General features: G+C 40.1%; 1 protein-coding gene across 6 annotated transcripts in view; it reads right to left on the bottom strand.

The window, feature by feature from the left end:
- ANKS1B (ankyrin repeat and sterile alpha motif domain containing 1B) overlaps positions 1–18780 on the bottom strand; it is a 1327097-nt gene that overhangs the window by 1055666 nt on the left and 252651 nt on the right. The gene's annotated exons all lie outside the window — the stretch shown is intronic.

The raw sequence follows: 18780 nt of genomic DNA, 5'->3' as shown, positions 1-18780 counted from the left end.
GCCATCTTCCAGACCTGGAATACCACTCCTCATCTCCATATCCACATATCCACAGCCTCCGTCAAGACTCAACTCAAATCCTACTTTTTCAAGAAGTCTTTCCTTCATCCTCAAGGAAAAGACCATGTTTTTGCTTTTGCACCTTCAATGCTTAGCACAATGGCTGACACACAGTAAGTACTCCTGAAAAATGAATGACAATCCTGGTGCTCTTCAGAGGTGTTAGTCATGGCCTCCATAGGAGAATGTTTAGAGAGCCATCTATGATTGAAGATGTCAACCCCAGCTCTCGTGTGAGGAGGAAGAGAATGAGCCGCCCTACCTAGGAGGCATTAGCCTTGGGTCTAGGAAGAAAGGCTCAATGGGCTAGCTACTTGAGTGTTTTTCTCTTTTTGGACAAGTCTCAGCTAAAATTCTACCTTCTACAAGAAATTTTCCCAACAGTCTCTCAAAGCCAATGCCTCCCTTATCCCCAGATTATCCTACATACCATGTACCTCATTTGTATATAGATGTTTGTCTGTTTTCTTTCCCATTAGACCGTAAGCCTGACTGTTTCCTTTCTTTGAATCCCCATCACAGTGCCTAGCATATAGAAGGTGCCTAATAAATCCGTGTTGATTTGATTTGTCCCTGACTCCTGGAACCTTTGGCATCTCCAGTTAAGTTACATGCCTTTTACATTTTAAGCTTCTCAAATTGATCAATCAAAGAACATGTTACTTTTAGCAGTGACTGGTTTGCCCGTCTGCTTCTCAGAAGAGCTAACAATGGGCAGTGGGAAGGGGGCTAGATTTGAAGGCAGAAGACCTGGGCTCAAACCTCACTTCTGTGTCACTGTGTATACTATTTCATTTCTCTGTGATGCAGTTTCTGATCTGTAAAAGAAGGAACAGTAGACTAAATAGTTTCTAAGGTCCCTTTCAGCTCTAATTCTATGAACCTATGTCACTTAACTTCCCTGGACCTCAGTTTCCACATTGTAAAATGAGAGAGTTAGACTTGAGAGTAATAAACCCCCTTCCAGCTCTAGGTCTGAGATCCTCTGAAGAAGGCCTTTTACAATGAAGGGAACAGACAAAAGGATGCCTAAATTCCCTCCGAGTTATAAGTCAATCCACCCAGGAGCCTAGCCTAAGTCACTTTACATCTCAGGGACAGAGTTTCATCATCTGTAAAACGAGGCATGCGAAACAACAGATGACTGAGCTCTCTTCCAACTCTAAATCTATGATCCCATGATATTCTAAAATCAGTAGCAAATCATGGTTCCTTTACATTTTCAAGATGATTTTGAAAGTGATGAACTAATTGGTTGTTATAGCAACCAAGCTTCTCGCCTGAATCCTCAGCAATGCCTAGGATGCCAGGGGAAAGAAGCCTAACTCTTCCTGAAGCTTTCAGACTCCTTCTAGCACCTAGCACCTATAGCACCTGCTTGGAACATAGTAGGTGCTTATTAAATGCTTGTTCGATAAAATGGAATTGAACTGCATTGCTCAATATTATTCAAGTTCCTTGAGAGTAGCAATATTTAATTTTTGTCAGGTCACATAGTAGTTATAGCTATGGACTTGGAATCAGAAAGATCCAAGTTCAAATCCAGCCTCAGACACTTTACTGGCTGCATGACCTTCAGAATGTCATTTAATATCACTCTGCCTCAGTTTCCTCATCCATAAAATACCATAATAATATGCATTAAATATGTGTATATTTATGTTTAAAATATGTTTTAAAAATATATATTAAGTAAGCTGGGAGCATTACTGGCACTAAGCCTTACTGAGCACAGGGCACAATATTTAAATTAATTAAATGAGTGATTAGAAACCTAACATGGAACACTAATACAAACAACTAAACTTCCTTAGTTACTAATTACACTCAAAGGAAAGAATTTAACAGCATAAAGTATCCTCCTGCCTTTTAATGGCTCTTTCTAAAGTCCTGTCACAATTCTTTGCCCCTACTCATCCCTATTTCCTATAGACTCTTCCTTCTCTGCTCCTCTTTATATGAGGTACTATGCATGTTTGTCAAGTTTATAAAAATAACAAGGAATTTTTCCAAATTCTTTCCTTGTTCTGTTTTCATTCATATTCCCCTAGTCCTCATTCCTATTCCCTCATAGGGTTGTAACTGACATGTACTAATTCTTCTGGTCCTGCCTTTTTCCCTCTCTCTCTTTTCACATTATTCTCTAAAAGTCTTCTAGAGTCTCTCTTCATAGCATTATGGTCTGCCATTATAGGAAGCCATCAAAATTTACTTAACCATTCTCTATTGCTGGATGTTTACACTGTTTCTATTTTAAGCCTTTTTAAAAAAAATTACATGTAATGCTATAATCAAAATCTCTGGCCAGCCCCCTTTTTTTCTTTTTTTTGACTATGCTTGATAACACCTTCTAGGTAAATTCAGGGCACTTTTTTAATATGGAAAAAAGTAATGGCTTCATTTTAAATTATCATGTATTTATTAAAGGGCATGGTTAACTTTGACCAAAGGATGGCAACCCCTGTTCTTTACCAAGTACATAATATTTTGGCCAAAACTCACAGAGAATGAGGACAAAGAAGAGTGGATCCTGATCTGCATTCTGGATAGAGCACCCACATCATTTTAACTTTCACTTAATCAAGAAGTATTTACTATGTGCTCAGAATAGGGAATATGAAAACAAGTATTAAACTGTCCATACCCTGAAGGAGCTTACCTTCTATTGGGTATTGTGTTCCCTCAAACATTTATTAAGCACCTACTATATTCTTTTTAAAAACCGAGCATAGGAAGACTAATAATAATAATAACAATAATAACACTTATATTGTGCTTTAAGACTTACAAAGTACTGTACAAATATCTCATTTGATCCTTACAACAGTCCTGGGAGGTGAATGTCATTGCTAAAGCATTTTATACATGAAGAAACTGAGGCAGAGTGACATAAAGTGACATTCCCAAGGTTGCATAGCAGGTAAAGTGTCTGAGGTTGGATTTGAACTCAGGTCTTTCTGACTGCTAGTCCATAGCTATATCCACTATGTGACCTGACAAAAGTTAAACTACCTCTACCCTCAAGGAGTTTCCACTGGGTAATACAGTTCAATTCGATTTATATCAAACAAGCATTTAGTAAGCACCTACTACGTATCAAGCAGGCACTACAGGAGGAGGGCACTAGAAAGACAAAGGCAAAAAATGAAACAGTCTCTGCCTTCAGGGAGCTTACATTCTATTGAAGGGGATAAGAAATTATTACAGTGGAAACAAATTTTGTGAGGAAAATAAAGTCTGTTCCTTATTTACTAATGTTTCTCTTTAAAATTCTTAAAGCAGATAGTTTATTGTTATCATCATCCAAAACCTTTAGCTTGGATCTAATTTGATTTGCAGCAGCAACAAGTTCATATCTCCTGAAAATTCCTTAGTGTTGCTATCTTGGAAACCCCAGATAAAAATACATTCAATTCTCTCTCCTGACTTTAGGAATCTCCCTCAAGGACTCTAAGGGAAAATGTTTTATTTTAGAAGAAATAACCAAGCCTGGCTTAAAATGGACCAGGGATTCAGTGCCAAAAGCAATGTCTAGGTGAGGAAGTGTTCATAGAACAGAAGGGATTAAGTCATAGGATCATAGATTGAGAGGCAGGAAGAACCAATCCCCTCATTTACAGATAAGGAAACTGAGGCACCGAGTGTTCAAGTGGCATGCCCATGGTCACACTGAGTTAGGAAAGTAGGAAGTGAATCCAGCTCTTCAATGACTCCACCTCTAGCCTTCTAGCCACAACTTCATGCTTCCTCCAGTCCATCATCTCCAAAAACTACAATGTATAAGGTAGTTTTTTTTCTTTTTTTAACAGCTCATGGAATTATGGATTTAAACATGAAAGGGACCTTAGAGGTCATCTACTCCAAAGGAGTCAAACCTATGAGCCACACTGAAGGACATTCCTTAGTGCCATCAGATTAAAACATAACTGAGAAATACTTAACAAAATAAATGAAAATACAACAGAACATAGATAATATTAACACGCAGTTTTCTAAGACAACATATAGCCCTCAGGGATCCTCATGTCTGGATTAGGGGCTCCCATTTCTGAGTTCAGCACCACTGAACTGGTCCAACCCTGTCATTTGATGGCTGAGGGAATTGAGGCCACAGGTCACACAGCCAGTAAGTATAGAGTAAGAATTCAAACTCAGTGTGAATCAAGATCCATTCCTCAACATTCAGCATCCATTCCACCCTACTACAGTGTAGACACTGTTTCTTTTTTCTTATTTGTCGGTGGGGGTGGGGCACAACATCTATTCAAAGACAGTTTGCCCACCTAAAAATGGAGAGGCACCAGAGTCATCCCAGATGGTGGGTACACAGATCAAAATGACTACATAAGAAGTTGACAGAAGGGGTGCCAGCTGTTGCTTTTCATGACCCAAGCAGATGTGCACACATTCTCCTGAAAGAATTTACTTCTCCCTCCCCAGCACGACAACACAACGCATTCTCTTTTATTTCCCTCTGCTTCCCAAATGGTTCCAATTGAGCCATTCCTTTTTCTCCAGTCTCCCCACAAATGACTTCCACACAGCTTCCTTTTTACCACAACTGTCAAACACCCCTCCCCATCTGTCACTTTAAAGAAGTCTTTTCCAACTAAACTTGAATATCATCCAATCCCAGAATTTTCTTGCTATCTCAGTAAATTAATCTAGAAAAAGTGGAGTTATTTTTTGCATGTGCCCAATTAGAAATCAGACAGTGCTCTCTTTGAAAATCATTTTACATCAGTACAACCAGTGGCCATTACTTAATCATCCCATTTCTCCCTACCATTGCTTTCATCCTGTCCCCTCTCCCCACCCCCACCTGTCAGCAATTAAACCAAAGTTTAATTGCTACAACTGGCATGATTCCATATTCTTCTATGTCTACTATTTTCATCAGAGAAGAAGGGCTCATTAATTTTAATCCTCCATAAAACAGGTCAAGGAGAAAGTTTAAAAGTAAAAAAAAACCCCACCTCTTCTAATCATAGGATCATAGATTTTGAGATGGAAGGACTTTGAGATATCTAGTCAAACTTCTTGTCTTACATATTAAAAGAAAAACAAATTAAAAACAAAAAGTTATGCCCAGAGATTTTAAATAACTTTCCCAAGGTGACACAGGTAACATGAGATGCAAAGCAAGATTCTCTAAACAGGAGGTCGATTTTCATAGAATCAGAGAAATGAAATAGAAAGGGGATCTCTAGGGCCGTCTAGTACAATCCATAGAAAGGATTCCCCCAGCTGAGATCTCCAACAAGCAGTCATCCAGCTTCTGCTTGACGAGGTACAAGGAGACAGCTGACTCTTGAGGCAGACTATTCTACTTCTGACCAGCTCCAATCAATAGGTGGGTTTTCCTGACACAAAGCTGAAATTTTTCTCTTTACAACTTCTCCACCTTGTTCCTGCGGCCAAACAGAATAGCCTAATCCCTTCTCCACATGACATCCCTTCAAATACTTCAGGAGATATAGGATCTAGGATGTCCCCATCAAAACGAGTACATTTCCTTCAAGATATCTGCCTATGACGTGACTCAAAGCCCTTTGATTTTCTGGTTGAACCTCTCAGGACATTCTCCAGCTTATCAAAATCTTTTTTAAACCTGGAACAGACCATAATACTCCAGGTGAGGTCTGATAAGCTGAGTACTTTGGGACTATCATCTTCCTATTCCTGAAAGAGAAAAATGAGGCAGTACCTGCCCTCAGGAAGCTTGCTACATTCCATCTGGGAATAATACCTATGCATAAAAAATACATACAAAAGAAATGCAAGGTCATTTTTTTAGGCAAGAGAGATACTAGCAGGTGTGAGGAGCAAGACAGGTTTCATCTAAGACGTGGTGATGCTGGGGCTAAATCATGAAGGAAATGAGGGATTCTAGGAAATAGAGGAGACAAGAGGAGAGGAGGGAGGGTATTACAGGCAGGGGCCAGAAGGTGCCCACTATAGACAGAAAGACAGACAGCGAAAAAGACAGTAAGAATGTCTCTCAAAGCAAAACACTGCAATAAAGAGGGACAGGGAATCCCACTGTGGTCTGCTGTCATTAAAATAAGTCGGCATATAAATTCATTATCCTTCGTCATTCCTTTCTGTTTTATTATGTCAGAGGCATCTAGATGACCCAGTAGATAGAGAGCTAGACCTGGGGTCAAGAAGAATCAGGTTCAACTCCAAGTTCAGAAACTTACTAACTCTATGATCTTGGGTATGTCACTTAAATTGCCTGCCTTAGTTTCCTCCTCTATAAAATGGGGATAATAAAAGCACCTATCTTCCAAGGTTGTTGTGAGGTTCAAATTAGGTAGCAAATGCAAAACTTCTTACAAACCTCAAATCACTATATAAGTGATAGCTACTGCTATTATTGTTGTTGTTTAATAATAGTAGTAGTAGTAGTATATTTTTACCATTCATTCCTAGCTTAGCGCTATGGAAGGAAATAGGTAGAGGCTGTTCTTACTACAAGATGAAGTGGTCATTTAAAAGACCTTGCTTTCATTGGTATGAGATTTCCGTACACCAGCAATATGTGAGTGCATTTCATGTTTCATCAACGCTTTTTCATTCCATATAACTCGTCTTTTTTCTTCCATCAACAAGACTTGGAGGATCTACACTAAACCTCAGAAGTCTTTTAATATGTCACTGCTTCCAGATCTCAGAACTGTCCATCCTATTTCTTTGTGACAAGTTCACTTTCTCTTTGACCCCCACACATTCTCAGTGATGTCTCTTCTACCACCTCTTGGACACAATTGTCATCGACAGTGTGCTACCTCAGACTTGCACGGCCCCATGAGTCTTTCCATTTGGGTCCCCTTCAATTTTGATTCTGCAGAGTTTAGTCATAGCCATAGGGTAGTGGTTTTCCAACGTTTTGGTCTCAGGGACTCTTTAGGCTCTTAAAAATGACTGAGTGTCCCAAAGAGCTTTGCTTTATGTGAGTTACATCCATAAAAATTTACCATATTAGAAATTAAACTGATAATTTTAACATATTTATTCATTCATTTAAAAATACCAGAAATATATCTATTGCATGTCAAAACAAATAGAATACCTTTATATAAAGAATAACTACATCTTCCAAAACAAAATAAAAAGTTAATGAAGAGAATGACATTGTTTTACATATTTTTGCAAAACCCTCTAATGTCTAGATTAATAGAAGACAGTTGGATTCTTGTACCAGCCTCTGCATTTAATCTGTTGTGATATTTTGTTTAGACCAAAGTATGAGAAGAAAACCTAGTCTCACACAGCTATGTAGTTGGAATAAGGAAGAATATGTTAGTAGGTAAATAACACCTTCATATTCTTATGAAAATAGCTTTAACTTTGCAGATGCCCTCAAATGATCTTGGGGACCCTGAGGAGTCCTAGGACCACACTTTGACAAATACTGCAGTAAAGTATCAACAGGCAATTTCTTTAATACTCCAACAATTTCATCAGTGAGACCCTTTCCTCAGCAATGCAGAATCATTCCTCTACAGCTTCATATGTAGTCTTCAAGAGCTACTCTTGTAAAAATAAAGTTATTACCTGAAACCAACTAATGAACTAGTAAATGAGTTAGGCAGGTCCTTGGATGGTCAATAAGGCCATCAGTGGTAGAAACTTTACAAAGCTTGGGCTTTGCTGCTTCTGAAGCACTTGTGATTACTTCCACACCATGGCAAGCTATGAGAGGAACACTCAGGTGGAAGAACATCCAGAGAACACCAATGTTCCAAAAAGGAGTGACCCAGGAAAGAAGGCAAACCAAGGCCAACCTCAAATTGGCTAATATGCATTTCACAGTCTTTTACAAACCCATTGAAAACAGGATTTTGAATCTGTCTTAGGTTCAAAGATAACTTTAGAGATAAACATGGAAAGCAACATATAAAAAAAGATAGATCACTTGATAGGATTATGTTGATAACAATGAAAGAATTTTCCAAAGAGGTCTTAGAGCCTAAGTACGTTATAATCAACTAATCAACAAATATTTGTTAACCATTTAATGTGTGCTAAGTACACTCTGTACTAAGTACACTCTGAAGATAGGAAGGAAAAATGAAAACAGACCATGCCTTTAAGAACTTTACATTCTAACTGTAAACCTGGGTGCCAAAGAATGCAAGAATGGAAACACACCACCAAAAAAAAAAGTTAACCATGAATAAAAAGTGTGGTAATGGTAAAATCACAAAGAAAAGAAAGGAAATTTGCACAGATCACAGAAACACAATAAGCCAAATGACACAAACACAAGTAGCCCATACTGAGAAATTGTTTAAAAATGAAACATGGCACCATGGTCTCTAGATCCAGTTCAAATCCTAGCTCTGTTAACACACTTACTATTTGTGTGGCCTTGGGGATATTGGATTTTAATATATTATTGCTTATTGACTGATTGGGAAAATCACTTCCCTACTCTGGACCCTCAGTTTTCTCAACTTCCAAATGGGGGTATTGGACTAGATGGTGTCTAAGGTGCCTCACAGCTTTAACACTATGCTCCTGTAACAGGAATAGGGAGAGGGACAAGGCCTGTGATTTCACTAGCATGGGAACACCTGGGTTATTGCAGAAGAGAGAAGTATAGAAGATGCTGCTGCATATGCAACTGAGACCCTTCCAGAGTTGTCTAGAGCACTGAGAGGTCAAATCATTCATTCAAGTTAATACAGCCAGCACATTCTATACATAGGACAAGAGTCCAGGTCTCCTAGATGATGAAGACAGCTACGTCTCAAGCCTATGATACTAATATTTTTAATGGCATATTCAATTCCGTAGACTAAGCAAATAAACAAAATGACTAAGTCATGATGATGTCAAACCAGAACATAATAAATTAAACAACAGAAATTGGAAAAAGAAATTTTTTTAAAAAGACTAGAAATTGGGAGCATAGTACTATTGAGGTTAAAAGCAAACCAGAAGTTAGAGTAAAGAGTTGCTAAGGGATGTCAGGCAGATGGCTTAAACAAATGATCCAATACATTTGGGTGGCTTCCATAATTCATTTTTGGGGGGGAAGAAGGTAAAGTGAGTAATTATACAATAGTGCAAATGTGTTCAATTTAAAGGAAGGAGGAATAATAGAGAATCACTTCCAAACACTTCCATTTCCCTAGGGCAGAAGAATTCTTCTTACCTCTAAAAGCCGGAAAGAAGAAAAAAAAGACAAAGACTGCAAATATCAGCTTGTACCCAGCATAATTGCTTAGTACATCAGGAGAAACAAACCACAGGAAGCTAAGCAGGCATCCTAAATCTCATTTCAAAAAGACAACAGAAAATGTCATATTATATTATACTGTAAGAATTAAACTGGAAATAATTTTTTTTTTGTTTAGAGGGAGTGGGTGTTCAAAACAGACCAAAATTACAAGAGGGGAAAAAGGACAAAGATTAGAAGCATGGAGTAATTGCTAAAAATAGTAATAAGAACACAGTTGATTAAAATCCCCACCAAATGCTGAGGACCCTTTAGACTGTGCTCTCTGGAATGCTTGCTCCATTGGCAACAAACTTTCTTTCATGTTAAAATGTTTTCCTTTCCCACTCCTTCCCTCTTGTAGCTATCACTGAGACCCTATTCTACTCTGATGACACAATCTCCTTGACCACCCTTTCCAGTACTGGCTGCACTTTCACTCACTCCCCTCAGCTCAATGGCCCAGATGGAAGAGTTGGAATACTCCTTCCTGCCCAATGCCCCCTCAAGGTTCTCCCCCTACTACTGTCACTCAGTAGCTATTCCTCCTCTGAGTTCCACATAATTCACACCTTCCATCTACAAAATTCTGTACCTATTTACTACAGACCTCTAGGACACTCCCATTCCTACCTCAATGAATTTAGTATCTGGCTTACAATCTTTCCTCCCCAACTCTTGTCCTCATACTAGGGAACTCTAATATACACTGAATAAACATCCTAACCTACCAGTTTTTCAAACTACTCACTTCACATACCCTACTCCTCCACCTTAACCCAGCTACACACAAAGATAGTCATACCCTTCAGCTTGCCATTACTCAGAATTTCCCACCTCCACAGCTGAAAACTCTTAAATTCTCTTACATCATCATAGTCTATTGCCTTTCCACCTCTCCATGCCACTAATGCTATTCATCCACACTGGAATCTCCCATCCTTTCACCTCTCAGTTCTCTTCCAGCCAATCATCTCTGCATTAGCCATACTTTTCTCCTTTTCCCACTTTAACCCCTTGGTGAACCAATTCAATTCTACAATATCCTCTTTTTGAGGCTTTGTCCCATATTGCCAACTGTGCCCAGCCAAGCCCCCCCCACCACATACACACACAGCACTCAAGTGCTGCTGAACAAAGGTAAAGAAAATCACTCAGCTGTTCTGATTGGGTCAACTAAAAATTTGTATTACATAGCCTCAACTGGGCCCTCACTGCTGCTAAGAAATTCTACTCTATCTCCCCAGTTAACTCACTACCCCATTCTCCACAGCAGTTCTTCAAATCTTTTCACTCCTCCTCAAATCTGCCCTGATTCCTCTTCCCTCCATTCTCTCAGCTGAGAGCCTTGCCTCATATTTCACAGAAAAAGTTGGGAGCATTCACTGTGGACTCCTTCTCCCCTCTTCGTCACATCACTCAGATACCTCCTGCCACTATCTCCTTGACACTTGTCTCACATAATGAGATAGCCTTACTCTTTGCTAAGACAAATTCCTCTACTTGTGCAAGTAATCCCATTTTATTCATTTTCTAGAAGATATTCCCCTAGTCTCTTCCATCTGTCCCTGACTACTAGCTGCTTCCTTAATGCCTACAAACATTCTGGTGCTTCCCCACCTTAAAACAAACAAATAAAAACAAAAACCCTTGCTTGACCCTTCCATTTTTAATAACTACTATCTAATATCTCTTCTGCCCTTTGTGGCTAAACTTGAGAAAGCAATCTACCATATGTGCCTCTACGTTCTCTCCTCTCACTCTCTTCTTAAGCCTATAATTTAGCCTCTGAATTTAAAATTGAACTGAAACTAATCTTTCAAAAGTTACCAAATGATCTCTTAATGCCAAACCCAGTGGCCTTTTCCAAATCCTCGTTGATCTTGACCTTTCTGCACCCTTTGACACTTTGGCTCACTCTCTTCTCCTTGATACTCTCTTCTCTCTACATTTCAGGACACCATTCTCTCCTGGTTCTCCTCCTACCTATACAATCACTCCTTCTTAGTTTCCTTCACTGGATCTCCATCCAGGTCATGCCCACTTAACCACTGTGTCCCACAGGGTTCTGTCCAGAGCCCTCCTCTCTTCCCACTCTATATGATACCATAAGCTTCCATGGATTTTATTATCCTTTCTATGATGATGATACTCAAATCTACTTCTCTATCCCTAACCCCTATGGGAATCTCTTGTCCCAAATCTCCAACCACCTTTCAGACTCTCAAACCAGACGTACAATAGACATCTTCAACTTACTATGTCCAAAACTGAACTCATCATTTCTACCCCTAAATCCTCCCCCACTTCCAAACTTCCCTACTGCTGTCAAGATCCCCACTACCCTCCAGTTCCCCAGGCTCACAATCTAGGCGTCATCCTTGACTCTTCATTATCTTTCAGGCCCCACTTACAATCTGTTTCTGAGGCCTCCTGTGACTTTCACCTTTATATCTCATATATACCCCCATCTCTCCTCTGATAATGCCACCAGGCTGGTGTATCACCTCATACCAAAACTATTTCAATAGCTGCTGATGAGACTGCCTGCCTCAAGTCTCGCCCCGGACCAACCCAGCCTTCATTCAGACACCAAAGTGATTTTCCTAAAGGTCTAAACATGTCACCCCCATACTCAATAAACTCTGGTGGTTTTCTTCTGCCTCCAGTATCAAACATGTATTCAAAGCCCCTCATAACCTAGTACCCTACCTACCTTTCCAATCTTCTTACAGATTACAACCTCATCTTTTATTCTTTGATCTAGTTCCACTAGTGCCCTTGCTTCTTCCCATCATTTGGCTCTGGGCATTTTCATTGGCTGCTGTCCTTGCCTGGAATTCTCTATCCCCCCACCATCTCTGCCTATTAGCTTCCCTTCCTTTAAGTCTTAGTAAAATCACACCTTCAACAGGAATCCCAATTCCTCTTAATTTTAGTGTCCTCCTTCTGTTAGTGATATCCCATTAATCCTGTATATAGCTTGTTCGTAAATATTTTGTTTGCATGTTGTCTCCCCAATTCATTTGTGAGCTCCTTCAGGGCAAGGACTGGTTTTTGCCCTTCTTTGAAGCCCCCCTGCTCACCACAGTGCCTAGCACATAGAGCTAAATAAAAGCTTGACTAACTAATGAAAAAGATGTTGATGTCAACTCTATGACACTCACAGAATTGCGCAGTGGATGTCCATGTCGCTCGGGGAGGGTGTAAACTGACAATGACTCATTTTAATTTGCTATGGAGAAATTTAAGGATGCGGAAATGACATTTGTATAATTAAACTGGCTGCCTCATTAAAAGTCTTAAAACAAGTCACCAAAATTGCAGATCTTTTAAAATCATATTAAATAATTTAATTTTGTAAACTAGACTTCCCCTCAAAAATGCCTAAATAACTAGGGAAAGAAAGGAAAAGAAATATATATATATACATACATACACACCTCATTCAACCCCGATACAGGGTGTCCCAAAAGCCTTAGTGCAGTTTTAGGATTTAATAGCTATTCAAATTATAATAGCTAATAAAAATGTAATACTATTAATGCTCAAAACTGCAGTATGACTAGTGAGTGTTACGTGTCTGAAGTCAAATTTGAACTCAGGTCCTCCGGACCCCAGGGCCGGTGCTCTATCCACTTCGCCACCTAGCTGCCCCAGTAAATGTTTATTGATTGGCAATCTATGAAACTGGGGTGGGGAGGGGGTAAGTGGTCATTCCTTAAATGTATGATCACATCAACTCTATTTGGCCAAATCCCCTATACCATAACAGATGGTCTATGGAATCCTAAAGGACTTTATAAACATTCATAAAAACAAGTCTCCCAGCTCCCTCTGGGGTAGATACTATTCTAAACTTTACAAAGCTAACACTAAGACCCTCTCGGACTTGTCATCAGGGTCAAAGGTTTAACCAAGAGTAGACAGCATTCCTGATTGCTCTATCCATTTTAACATATAGAGAAATTTGTAATTAGAACTGAGGAATGGGGGTCTTGTCAACAAACATTAGCACCTGGGTAAAGGTTCACCCCACCCTAGTTAAAGATCTATTTCAGATAATTCATTTGTGGTTGAATAAGGTTTACAGAGGGATCAGTCAACAGTCAAGTATTTATTAAGTGTTTACTACATGCCAGGCATTGTATTGAGTACTGGTCCAATTCTTTACTCCACTTGGAGGCCTCCAGCTCTTGGCAGTCCTTCCCACTCTCTGACCTGTTGAGTTTGGCCAAAACACATTTGCCAGCTGGCTGTTGAGGCTATTTCTGCCACAGAATGGAGTCCAACTTCTTTATCTACTGTCCTAAACCAGCTGGGACCAGGTTCTACTATGACTAGGAAGGGTTCTGGGTTCAGGAGCTTAGCAATCACCTTTATTGCAGCTTGGGATTCCAAAACCACCCACCTACCCTCACTGTCACCTGACTCACTCCCTAGACTCTCATCTTCCCGTGTTTGTATTTTCCAGAATCCTGACAATGTTTGCTTTGCAGAAATCTCCTACAACATTTGGCAAAGGTTACAGCTTCTTCCTTTATTTCCTTCATTTCCCATCAGGTGGCATTGCCCCCAAAGGTTAACTTCTCCTCATTCCCTTTTTAGCTTCCTTTTAGGTTGTCTTTTCCTTTAGATTATAAGCTTCTTGAGGGCAGGCACTGTCTCTTTTTCTTTTCATTTGCAGCCCTAGCACTCAACACAGTGTCTAGCACATGGTAAACACTTAATAAATCCTTGTCGAATGATTCTGTTTAAATGCTTCTAAGTATGGGGAGCTCTTTGGGAGAAAGGCCAGTTTCCCTTTTGAATAACTCTAATTATCTCTGGTACCACAGGGAGGGTGCTTGGTGATAAATAACAGAAGTATGACTGAGAAAGAACAAAGAACCTCATTCAACCCCCATACAGGGTGTCCCAAAAGCCTTAGTGCAGTTTTAGGATTTAATAGCTATTCAAGTTATAATAGCTAATAAACATTTAATACTATTAATGCTCAAAACTGCACTATGACTTTTGGGATACCCTGTATTTTCACAGATCTTAACTTTTAACTCATTTGTTTTTTAGGGAAGGCTCAGAATGAAGGAAAAAAGTAGCTTCCCCACTAACGATTTGGGAAACACATCTTGTTCCTAAGATGATAGCAGTCCAGCAAACCATCTTTGTCAAGCAACCCTTAACAGATTACCAGGAACTCAGAGCTTTGGGACTTTTTATCTTTTCTAGTAAGAGATTTAAAATGTAAAATCAAGCCATATCCATTAGGAAGAGGGAGAGGGAAGGTTGAGAGGGGAGCGAGGAATCAGAAAAAGAAAATGTTGCCCAACTCCAAACTCATATACGTTTTTTCCACCAATCACATTTGGTATATATTGGGCAGGCATCCTTTTGGCTTCCCTGGTTAAATACATGCCTCACTAGGGCAAAATTCCCTCTGAAACCAATGACAGTTAGGGCTGCCTCAAGACCTAAGACTATAGAGTGCCAACAGGACCAGAGCCAGAAGAGTTGGAATCCCTCTTGCCAACAAGCTTCCTAGCCTTGGTCTTTCCCCCAGGACAAGGCTCACGAGGAATTCCTGGCTAGCATTTTGTCCTAGGATGTAGATGTCTCTTTCATTCAACTTAGCAAACATTTACTATCCTCATTTTATTCACCCCATGACTCCTGGCAAAATCTTTTTTCTTTTAAGATAGAAAGGACATTTAAATTGCGGATATTGGGGAGAATCACTCAAGATTTGTTTTCTATTTCTTGGGAGGGGTGGAATTCCAGGAAGACCCGGGAAAAGAAAAGTTTATCCCAAAAGAGTTTTTTTTTTAATTTAAAATAAGCAGCTGTACCCTACGGAAGCCAAATTTCTCATTCCACACTAGAAGAAGAGGTGCAACATGAAGGCAAACATGCCATAGAATAGGGAATGGCTTCATTAGAATGGCTCCCTGAAACTCTTCCTTGTGACTGGGATAGCTGGATACACGGCAAGGAGTCCAATCAGGAAATACTAGTTCCAAAAGGTGACAATCCCACTAACAGATGGCACCTTCATTTAGCTTGCTGGAGAACACAGGTCTTAAGCAGCTTCTTAACCAGCTGGAAAGTTATAGCATCATAGATCTAGAAGGAATCTAACTCCCCCATTTTACATATGAAGAAACTGAGGCCCAGGAAAGTATAGGCTTTGTTACAGGATCATTGATGAAGAGATTTTGGAGGTCATCTAGTCTAATATTTTACAGAAGAAGAAACTGAAGCCCAAGGATGTGACTTATCTAAGATCTCACAGACAATAAGGAAGGATTTGAAAACAAGTCCTCCAGACTCAAGAGTCAGTGTTGTTCCTGCCATATCAACATGAGGCCCAGCTTGGGTGGGGGAAGGAAGAGCTTGCACATACAACATGACCTGTTTCCTTTTTTAAAAGAACCAAACAGAGCAGTTTCAAGGTGTATTTTTTAGTCTCCCAGCCCAGTAACAAAAAGTCATGTTGGGATCTGCAATCCAGGTCTGGTTTGTGACCTGGCTTTTAATAACACAAGACTTAGCCCTTGAGAACAGAGCTTTAGGGTCAGAGGAGCACAGCTCTAGCAACAGAAGGCAAGGGAGAGCTCGTCGACCTAAACATCCTTACTTTACAAGTGAGGAAACTGAGGCCCAAAGTGAGAAAGTAATTTGCCAAAGGTCACAGAAAAGTGGAATTTGAACACAGGTGCCATGATTCCAAGGTTAATGCTCTTTCCACTGCTCCAGACTACCTCTCTATAAAATAATTTTAATTCAATGATCATACTTTGATTTGGGGGGGGGGCAGTGAGAAAGGGGGTGATAACTCTCCCAGTGGAAGATCAGAGTAGATGACCGCTGTGATTCCTTCCAACTCTAAAATTCTCCAATTCTATGTTTGACCCGAATGCTTAATTCAGTAAAATATTCCATTTTACACGTCCAAAAATAATGTTTGTCAGGATTAGTCTGACCGGGGATTCACTCCTTAAATATGTATTAGATATACATTTATTTTAAAAATGAACATTAGTGGTTCTTTTACAGGTCTTCTTAAATAAGACTTTCGTGTGACAGAATTCTTTGAAGTACGTGGGCAAGTTCGTACCTTTTGACCCTGGCCTCGTTTCCCCCTTTTTATGTCCGTTACACACACAGAGATGCATAGAAGATTAACAAAAGGCAGCTATGGCAAGGTAGATACTGTGGCTTCACAATAAGGAAAACCTGGGTTCAAGCTCTGCCTCTGGAACTTACTGACTGGGTGATCTTGGCCAAGTCCTTTAACCTCTCAGTGGCGATTGTAATTTGTTGTTGTTCAGTCATTTCAATCGGGTCCAACTCTTCATGACCCCTTTCAGGGTTTTCTTGGCAAAAGCAAAGATACTGGAGTGATTTACCATTTCCCTCTCCGGCTCATTTTTTAAGTGACGAAACTGAGGCAAACAGGCTTCAATGACTTGCCCAGGGCCACCCAGCTAGTAAGTGTCTGAGGCTGACTTTGAACTCAGGTCCTCCTGACTCCAGGCCCAGAGTTCTATCCACTGAGCCATCTGACAGGAGTTCCTTGTTCCCATGACATTACAAGTATGATTCTTTTAAAAAAGGATGTTAAACCTCCTCCACTAAATCTTATCCTGATGCCTCATTACAGCATACAAAGGGATACTGCAGTGAAGAATGAATGGGTCGTAGCAAGATAAAACGCCTTTAGGTATGAGCCTGACAATGGATTATCCATCTCCCTTCCATGAACCATCCTAAAAAGTGGGGAGAAACTCATCATCAGAAGGCAGGCCAAGAGGGGATGGATTTTTTTGGCCACAGTTGCACATTTAACTTCCAAAATGGTTGTAATCACAGGAATAGAGTTCAAATGCTGGCTTTCTACCTACTACCTGAGTGACATCAAGCAGATCACTTAATCTCTCTGTACCTCAGTTTCCTCATCTGTAACATGGGGGGGGGTCTGAATAGATGACTTCTGTGATCTCTCCCAGCTCTCGACAATTCCTTACAATAGCACTTTGGGGTCTTAGTATCATCATCTATAAAATTAGTACCTTGGGCCAGACGGCCCAGGAGCCCTTCCCAGCTTTAGGTTCTTGATTCTTGCATCTACCAAGGCATGGAGAGGTTGGGTCTGCCATTACTGGAAGGATCACCTACACCAATGAAATCATGGAGTCCTTGAGGTATCCAATGTCAGAGCCTATGGCATGACTTCTTCAGGAAGTCCTCATGGTTTATGAGAGGAAGGGACAATCAAACCAGAATGCTCAGAATGGCCCCAAAAGAACTGTCATTTGCCAACGTGACATTCTTTTTAATAAAAATTTTCCCTCACCAAACTGCAGTATAAAATACAGGATACCACCACGGTGCTCTGTGGGTTGGAATGCAGAAGTATTTTATTAACCTGGAATGAAGACAAAAATTGCCAAGCTTGAGACTACCTGATTGGGACTTTCAGGGCAAAGACAGCTCAACATTCTGGAGTAGGAATGAATTAAGACAAGTCTCCATGGTTACAGAGCTACAAAAGTCTCCAGCTTTCATAGGGCAGTTGTAATTCTTATTTTTACTTTTTTTTTGTCTGAACTCGAGATTTTATAGGATTGGATGCTTAGAACTGGAAAAGGCCTCAGAGTTCACCTAATCTAACTCCTTCATTTTATAAATGTGGAGAATGAGACTCACAAAAGCAAATGATTTGTCACATGGGTAGGGCAGCTGTGTGGTTCGGTGGGTAGTGCACCAGGCCTGGAATCAGGAAAACCCATCTTCCTGAGCTCAAATTTAGCCTGCAATACTTACTAGCTGTCAGACCCTTGGGAAGTCACTTCACCCTGTTTGCCTCAGTTTCCTCATCTGTCAAATAAGCTGGAGAAGGAAATGGCAAATCACTCCAGTATCTTTGCCAAGAAACCCCCAAATGGGGTCACAAAAACTAGGACACGACTGAAAATTGACTGAACACACAGCAAGTAAAAGAGCTAAGATTCAAAGTCAGGTCCTGGGACTCCAAATTCAGTATTCTTTCTTCTATGCCTCAGGTTTGTGAGGAGCTCCCAGAATGGAAATTTCTTTCAGCGATGCAAATTCTCAGATCAGCAACAGCTCTCCAGCTCATGGCCTTAGGAAGGTGACCGGGAGACTAAGAGGTTAAGTGATTTGCCTATGTTGACAAGGTTAGTATATATCCAAGGCAGAACTTGAATCCAGCCCTTCAGAATCCAAAGTTAGGCCTGTATCCCATATGCAGTATTGCTTCCCTTTTTTTTTTTTTTTACTTACCTAAGATCAAATGAAGTTTAGTATCTCTACTGACCTCTCCATCCCTAACTTAAATTCATTCATGCTTATTATTTCTAATGACTCTCCTTCAAAGAGGAAGGAGTCAGTTGTCTTTAAAGACGGTCCTAAAGGAAGCAGTTCTATACTGGCAGAGGGAGCTCATAAAAGAGACAGACTGAGACAGAGAC

This window comes from Vombatus ursinus, unplaced genomic scaffold (genome assembly GCF_900497805.2).
Source record: "Vombatus ursinus unplaced genomic scaffold, bare-nosed wombat genome assembly UNPS02011334.1, whole genome shotgun sequence".
NCBI classification, from domain to species: Eukaryota; Metazoa; Chordata; class Mammalia; order Diprotodontia; family Vombatidae; genus Vombatus; species Vombatus ursinus.
Note: the sequence above shows the minus strand (reverse complement) of the source record. Positions and strands in the feature narration are given on the sequence as shown.